Source organism: Chrysemys picta, chromosome 12 (genome assembly GCF_011386835.1).
Source record: "Chrysemys picta bellii isolate R12L10 chromosome 12, ASM1138683v2, whole genome shotgun sequence".
Classification (NCBI taxonomy): Eukaryota; Metazoa; Chordata; order Testudines; family Emydidae; genus Chrysemys; species Chrysemys picta.
Window position 1 is genome coordinate 44,214,022 of NC_088802.1, and position 8,723 is coordinate 44,222,744.

An 8,723-nucleotide genomic window follows, 5' to 3' on the forward strand; every position below is an offset into this window, starting at 1 on the left:
AGTCTATTGCCCCTTTGCAGGGTTTGCCTCCTAACCCTCTTCCCAGGGCATATTGCTTTACCATCGGTCAGTGCAGCTTTGGGAGTAGCACCTCACAGCGGTCTCCTCCTCAGCTGGACTCCCTCTGTCTCCAGCAGTCCCTGGGCAGAGCTACTTTCCTCCTGCTCACTCCCCTTCCTGTGAGGAGTTCCTGCCTTTTAGGGTCCTCCTCCTCCAGGCTGAACAAACCTTGCAGGTGCATCTCATTAGCATGGAGCAGGTCCGGAGGAGCTGGTTAACCTCCTCCATAACAGGGTGAGGGTGAGTCCCTTCACAGGCTCTTTGTGGATCACTGGAAATACACTGAAGTTACTGGGTTTACACAGTTCACAAGCTCTGCTGGCTTCACTGTGGGAGCTTGAAAGCCCCAAATATGACGTTTTGGTAGTTTTCTTAAAGCCCTGGGGCCTGGAGTCATGTGATTTGTGAGAATCTCAGTTTTCATCTTTTAAAAAGTGCATTTGTAGCCTTCATGGTTGTGGGGGGGAAATGGTTTGCACTGTAGGATTTTTCTCACATTCGTAGTCTCCTGCAGGAGTCTCTCTCTCTCTCTGCATCCTGTGCAGGGGTGGGGGAGGGTCTGAATCCTTTTCAAAATTCCCCAATGAATAGTTTGTTCCAGTGAGACAGGACAATCTGAATGTGAAGAACATATGGGGGAGAAGGGAAACTTGTCTTGAGATGTAGGGGTGACAGAGCAAAGAGCCAAGTTAACATATAGTGTAAGGAAGTACAATTCTACTGAAATCATGGGGTCAAACACAGGATCTGCATCAGAAAAGAGTCTGCATTGAGGACAATCACCCTGTCCACATACTCACAGTGATTGCAATGTATAGAGGGAGCTGCCAGGACAGGGACCCATGAGGGAACCTGCTTCATGGAATTCACTCTCACTCTTAGTCTAAAATAGGGAACCGTCTCGCCAGTTCAACTTTCACCTCTGGTACAGGTTTCTGGAGAGGAAGGGGAGCATTGAGAGTTGATGTTTGTGTATCAAGGCTGGAGTGTGTTATCACCTCTCTTAAAGAGAAAATGTTTTTAAAGAAAACGAACAGATTTCCACACAGCTTGAGTTCCGGCTTTGTCTCTTTTGTTTACTACCAATCAGACCCTAAGGATCTATACAGCACACAGCAGTTGGTGGCTGAATAGTATAACTACAAGGACACATAATTCAAGAGCAGGGGGCTCCCCTTCCTAATTTTGAGGAGGCTAGTACATTTATTTTTGTTTGTACTAGTTTGTATTTTTAATATATGGCAAAGGCACCTAGAACCCTGCATAGGGGATTTTTATGTTCTGATATATTACATCATTGATACATTCTAGTACAGGGGTTCTTAAACTTCATTGCACTGCAACCTCCTTCTGACAACAAAAATTACTCCATGACCCCTGGAGTGGGGACCAAAGCCTGAGCCTGCCCAAGCCCCACTGCGCCGGGTGGGGAGGCCAAAGCCTGAGTCCCACCACCCTAGGAGGGTGGGGGGACACAGTCGAAGCTCAAGGGCCCCAGCAAGTGTAAGCCAGCCTTGGAGACCCCATTAAAACAGGGTCACAACCCACTTTGGGGTCCAGCCCCACAGATCTCCTGTCCCAAACTGCCCATTGTCTCTCTCTTTATTTTATCTTCTTATTTATAAAGTGTACAACCAGGATGTGAAATTAAAACAAAGCAAAAGGAAACATGTTATCAGCTAAGAGTAAAAGAAGCAGAAGTGTTTGGGTGGCATGAACACTGGAGGCTTTGCAAACTCCAGAGGGAAATGTCACCACCTCAGAAGCACGACTCACATTTTGGGGCATTTGGAAGAAAGTAAGTGAGAAAGGAGCAGCTGAGCTGCCCTTTGCTGGGGTGAATCTCTTACTTCCAGGTGTGAGGTTCACATTCATCTATTCATGCCCGAGAGGTTAATTTAACCAGTGGACTCGGATTCATTCTCTTCCCTTTTCCCTCTGTCTGCTTCAGACAAGAGACACCCACATGTGCAGGGCTGGTGGATATTCTGATCTCTGTATGGTGGTTCATGCTGTGCATCCTTAGCACGAACACTATTGGTTATTGTGGTTATACTCCCCTGGGTGTCAGAGACTCTTCCCCCCTCCCACCAATATATTTCTTATAAGGTTTCCCCTGGTTCTTTGCATGGTATCATGCCATCCAGTGCAAGGGATAGTAAGATGAAGAACACAGTGACCAGCCCGGGCTAAGGGAGAGGAGTCACTTGAGTCGCTGCCTTGTATCCTCGACCCTTCTGTGTAGGACAGAGATGACAAGTTTTGCTTTATTTTGTTTTTCAGGTTATTTCCATGGGCTGGCTGCCCTTGAACTGACTGGCCCAGAGGCAGTGAGTGGGCTATGGGGCAGGTCAGTGTCTGTGCCATGTCAGTACCATGAAGGATATCAGGAAACTCCAAAATATTGGTGCAGCGGAATAACTTGGCAGAGCTGCTCTAAAGTGGTTGAGACCACGGGGTCGGAGGCCGAGGTGACGCGGGGCAGAGTCTCCATCCGAGACAATCACACCCTGCGCGTGTTCACAGTGACCATGGAGAACCTGACACTGGGAGACACTGGGATTTACTGGTGTGGGATAAATCTAAGAAGCAAAAGTGATTTTAATTCCCCTGTTAGCGTGACTGTTCTCCAAGGTGAGTCCTTGCTCTGATCTCTTTGTGGCAAAGCAGAGCCCACGTGTAGCTCAAGGTGAGGGAGGGCAGGGTAGAGGCCAATCTTTGCTATGCCTGGCCCCTCTCTTTCTTGGTCAACAAGATAATAACGGGGTGGGGGAAGGATGGATTTGAGAAAATCAGAGTGGGGCCTGGGATCCACATGTAATGATTCATCACATCACATAGGAACCACCCTGGAAGGAAGATAGAGGTCATTCTCCTCTCCAAACCTGGCCTGCACCAGCTCCCAGGCTGGCTGCAGCTAGGAGATGCTGAGTCCTGCTTCGCTCAGCTGCCGTTATTGCTGCCAGCCACGAGGCAGAACCATGTGGTAGATCAGCAAGGAGCCAGTCAGAGACAGAGGCTCCAAGGTTGTCTCTAGCCTGACCCCTAGCCCTGGTGTGGGGGTAGCAGCTTCAATATCTTCTTTCCCAGCAAAATAAGAGGTGTAGCTGTTGCCCTACATCAGTCCATCAGCTCCCACAACAGACAGGTGAGAGGGAGGTTGTGGGGAAAAGATAGCTCCTCCACTCTACTCCAAACTTGCCTGCTAGGAGCTGGTGTCCTCATTACAGTGGCTTGGAGGGGCACCTACCAGGAAGCTTTGGGATCTTGCACCATCCTCAACCCAGGACAGCAGTTACCTCAACAGGAGTGGTTAAGTTTGGTAGCTCCTAGTGAATGCTTTTCTAATCAGAGTGGATGCTTTGCTCCATATTTAATCCCCTCCATGATAATGGCTAGTACGCCAGCGGTGGCTGCCGGTATGTGGTGGGATTCTTGGTATGTTCTCGCTCATTCCTTTTTAACCTACTACACATGGGTTGGGAGTGAGTTAATTAACGTTTGTGAAGAGCTTCCCGTTCAGCACATGAAGCCATGGTAGAAGTATGGAGTGAGCATTAACATAGCATAAATCACATAATGAGATTTTGGTTTCTGTCAAACAGAGTTTTTCTATTCTACTCCATATACATCTCTAGCCTTTCCTCCATCACCAGGTGCACCAAAAACAGAGATGTCACATCCCGCACAGCCAAGTAGTAACTTCTCCTCAGGACCAGAGCTGGACTCCAGAAGGTCTGTTTGCGTCAATCTCAGTGCAATCCATGGCACAGGTAGCTTCTAGCCTCTCTTTCTTCTGGGAAGGTTCTAGGGCATCCTTGCCAATATCGTTCAGTGAAAATGAGAGGTTTCTCCAAGGTGCTCCTATGCTGGAAACACTCCACATAATTGTATCTTTTGCTAAGATTTATCACCCCATCCCAACCAAAGTTATCTCAATGAAACCAGTTTGTCATCACGTTGCACTATAGAAACCCAGAATCAGCATTTCTTGTGATGAGGCTGAAGTTTGTTGTGGTCCTTCTAGACAGAGGAGACTCCATCACCTTCTAGTCCTCTGCTTTCTACCAATTCCCTAACAAGAGCAAAGAATTCTCACATATATCGTATGCCACAAGAAAATCTATTCTCAGGACAGCATGGATTCTGAGAGGGTAGGATTGATTTGTAGGTCAATGGGGAACAGTTGAATTGTTGAAGCATCTGTCAGGTCTTGTCTGGACCAACACTAACATTCCAGATGATTTTGATTGCTGCTTTCAGGTAAATATTGTGAGCAAATGGATGATCCCAATAGATGGAGTTTGCTGAGGCCTCCACTTCACTGGGAAATCTCACTCAAACGTTCAGACAGAGTAGCCAGGCCTGTTTTATTCAGACAGGTTTGATCTCTCACACACAGCCTTGCAGACCAGGTGTCATTTTCTTTCTCCTACCTAGATACCAACTCAGCAACCATTTCATCCCTTTGCTACTCCTGGGCTTCTTGAAGACCTCCATTTTCCTGTGCCTAGTCTGTGCTGCAATCTGGGTGAGCGTACAGAACAAGAGAAACTCCAGGAAGCTGGTGCCAGATGGACATGGTGAGAGTCTCCCCCATGGGGGTTATACACTGCATCAGATTACTTTTAGTCTAGTTTTATTCCCCAGCGTATGAATGAGGAGATCCCGCCCATACACTACTGCATAGCCCTGCTCAGCAGTTCAGAGAGACACATAGGAGCAGACTCATACCATGATGGGTATGGAAAAAGCAACCAACATTGAGAGCTTTGCATCCAGTAACTGGTGGCTTCTGTTTTTCATTTCAGCTCATGACCTGCCTCATTCTGAGGTTAGGAACGGATCAGAACCAGCAGAGGTTAGCAGACCACAGCCCTGTGCATCTACCCAGCCACCTAGTGAGCGCGATTTTCCTCTCACACAAGCGAGAATGTGGAACAGCTCCAGTGAAGTCTATCGAGCTACACGGGTGTAAATCCAGTGTCAGTGAGACAAGAATGAGAACCAGAGTCTGCATGGTGGGGGGGGGGGCATTTCTGCCCTAATTTTGAGGAGTCTAGTGCCCTAACTCTTGTTTGTACTAGTTGAGTATATTCTGAATATTTGGCAAAGGCACCTAGAACTCTGGAGAGGATTTTTTAATATTCTCTGTACATCTAAATAGATAAAATATTCAAATCACCAATACATCCCAGTAACCAAAACTGCCATCCCTCCTAGAGCTTCTATAACAAACTGCCCATTCGCTCTCTCCTTTCACTTCACCCTCTTGTTATGAAGTGTGTAAGGGGCACGAGGTTAGCACCAGAAAAGCATCAGATAAGAAAAGAAGCAGAAGCATTGGAGTGCTATTGATGCTGCAGGATGTGAGCAGTCACATTATGTCATGTGCTAAAACCCAAACCAATAAAACCTTTTAAGTGAGAATATGGATGTCTGGGTGGGCTGGATTTGTTCTGGGGGTCAATCAGTGACAGCTAAAATGCAGAAGTATCTGTAAGGCGGGGGGGAGGGGGAGAAATCAATGAGTTCAAGTTCTAATTGATTACACTTGCTGCTTTCAACAGTAAGTGGTGCACAGGGAGAGAAGAAATACAGCACTAAGATGGGAGGCTGGTGTGAAGATTAAATAAATTAGGGACAGTTTAGTGAAACTGAGTTACAATGAAACCAGACCATGAGAAAAATGTATGATATACACACAAATGCAAACTGTCCATTGCACCTTTAACCAAATAAAAATCTCAGGATAGATCCCCAATGATATATTCACCACTGCACTTTCAACTAGTTAGGAGTGAAAGAAAAGCTCTTGGTGGTTTTTTGGTTTATTTGCTTAGCGTTCTCAAAAACAAACAAAAAAACATATTGTTTGGCCCATCCCGACCTTGATTTCATTGTTCCATAACACTTCCGTTATAACAGACGTAGTTCTCTATTTGTAGAAGGCTTGCGGTATTTGAGTTCCTCCTTTCCCTTATTGCAGGCTAGACGAGGGCTCATATTCAATTCCTGTTGTTACTTCACTACCAGGCTAGGCCTCAGGCAGGAGGGAAGGATGAATGTGCAGCAAGAATTGTCATCTTGACAGATGATGCCCAGAATTCTATCCCCACCACTTGAAGCGGGCCATGGAGGAATGATGGAACACTGACCTAGAAATGAGGGTTTGGAAGGCTTTCAGACCAAGTTAAAAAAAATACCCGTAGGGATTGTGTGCGTGCGCCTTGGTTTCTGTGAAGCCAGTTTTCAGAATGTGCTGAGCATTCACTCTCTTTAGAAGAAAGTGGCTCAAGGGGAGCATCCAAACACACTAGTCACTTTGGAAAGTCTTGGCCTCAACAGCTTCCACAATGGTTTAAACAGAATCAGTCCCTAGGACAGGCGTTGGTAACCTTTCAGAAGTGGTGTGCCGAGTCTTCATTTATTCACTCTGATTTAAGGTCTCGCGTGCCAGTAATACATTTTAACATTTTTAGAAGATCTCTTTCTATAAGTCTATAATATATAACTAAACTATTGTTGTATGTAAAGTAAATAAGGTTTTAAAAATGTTTAAGAAACTTCATTTAAAATTAAATTAAAATGCAGAGCCCCCTGACCAGTGGCCAGGACCTGGGCAGTGTGAGTGCCACTGAAAATCAGCTTGCATGCCACCTTCGGCAAGCGTACCATAGGTTGCCTATCCCTTCCCTAGGAGATGAGTGTTCTCCACTTTGGGGCAGCCAAAGAGAAAGCTCTCGGGTAGTTGTGTATTAAAATAGTGCATTTTAGAATTAGTCTGAACACTTAAACAGGAACAAAGAAGAGATGCCCAACCAACCACCTACTAGAGTTCCAAGGGGCTTATGCTGCAATCGTGTTTAGCTAGAAGATATCCCGTGAAGGTAAACAAAATAATAAGCAATTTAATTTCACATGCACATGAAGATAATCCCATCAGAGATTATGGGCCTGGGCTGGTTAAATTGACTTTGGCAGAGCTTCACTGATTTCAATTCTGCAGTCCTGGCTCAGTGGGTCTTGTCTGAGGTGGGTTTAAAAAACAAAACAACAGTTTTATCCAGCGCTTTGTTTCTTATACTGTAACAGGAGACCTGAGCCGGCTAACTACAGCCAGCAAAAATTCTTACAATCCAAGACTCAGATGGACGGACACCCAGAGATTGATCCAAAACCAGCTGCCAGTGGCAGATCTGCCTGCCTGCCAACCATTAGACATACACTTAGTCAATGGGTTGCAAGCGTTTGAGAGAAAAATTCAGCCTGTTAAGTCTATAGTGAGGGAAGTGTTCAGTTTATTTTAGAGGTGGCTGTGACATTCCCCTGGTATTATCTGGACGAGTGATCTGCTAGGTCACTCCAATCCTCGACTCTGGAGCCAGGCTTACCCTGCTCTGCTGTGAGAACCCCCACTCCTGGGCTGTTCACGCACAGCCTCTAGTGTGTAAACTGCTTGGATTGTGCAACCGAATGACACTAGCCAATATCTCCAGTCCCAGGCACAACCCTAGGAACCTCCGTCTTGCAGTGTCCAGTTATGCCCGCTGGATGCTGCAAGCTTATATGAGTGCGTCAGTTTAACAAAGAAATTGATATGAACCAGGCTTGTTCTCCCAACGGGCGCCTCTGACACACTTCAAACCAAACACTGCTTCAGGTAGAATAAACACACACATTTATTAACTACAAAAGATTGACTTATAATCACTTAAAATCTAAGCACAAGAAGTTAGATTTGGTCAATGAAATGAAAGCAAAATGCATTCTAAGCTGCTCTTAACACTTTCAGTGCCCTTACAATCTTAGATGCTTCTCACCACAGTCTGGCTGGTTGCCCTTCAGCCAGGTTCTCCCCTTTGATCAGCGCATCAGTTGCTTGGTGGCGGTGTCTGCGGATGGAGGTGGAAGAGCGAGTGCATGGCCAATGTCTCTCCCTTTTATCATGTACTTTCTTCCTTCGTGGCTTTGCTGCCACCCCCCCCCCTTTCAGAGTCAGGTGAACATTACTTCATCGTAGTCCCAAACTGACCAAGGGAAGGGGGGCAGATCCTTTGTTGCTGTCTAAGCCAGTGTCCTTTGTTCCTGTGAGGCTGGGCTAGGTTTGTCCCATACATGCCCTGATGAGGTATGAACTGCCCCTCTGCTCCTGGAGAGTTTTGCCTGGGCTTGAGGACACATTTTCAGCCTCATAACTATATACATGAAATTACAACCTATAACATCACTATAACAACCATGCTCAATGCATCAGGAGCCTTCCAAAGACACCCGACATGACAAACTTTGTATTGGATCCCACACAATCATTTTATAAGGATGAAAACGGGGGGGTTGCAGGGTGTCCCCCCAGAGGTACAGAGTGTCACAGTGGCAGTGATTTAATATATTCTGAAATACACACACACACACACACACACCCCTAGTGATGTGATCCTGTGACGTGCTGAGCCCCTCCTCCACCACCAGGTATCCTCTGTTCCTATTGACTTTAATGCTGCATACCTCTCTCAGGTGGACTTCAGCACCTTGAAGGATCACAACAAGAGGTTTCCATCTTTCTAGATCTACTCAGGTTTTTTTTTCCAGGAGGAAGGTGGATGGTTTTATGTTTATTGGGCTAGATCCTCAGCTAGTGGGAATCAGATCAACTCCATCAA

The 8,723-nt window shown here is 46.2% G+C and overlaps 1 long non-coding RNA gene across 1 annotated transcript; it reads left to right on the forward strand.

The window, feature by feature from the left end:
- The first annotated feature begins 3,665 nt into the window (after nucleotides 1-3,665).
- LOC135974664 (uncharacterized) lies at nucleotides 3,666-5,487 on the forward strand. Its single transcript, XR_010591791.1, has 3 exons — nucleotides 3,666-3,795; nucleotides 4,501-4,643; nucleotides 4,872-5,487. It is a non-coding gene; the product is annotated as an uncharacterized LOC135974664 (long non-coding RNA).
- Nucleotides 5,488-8,723: the final 3,236 nt, after the last annotated feature.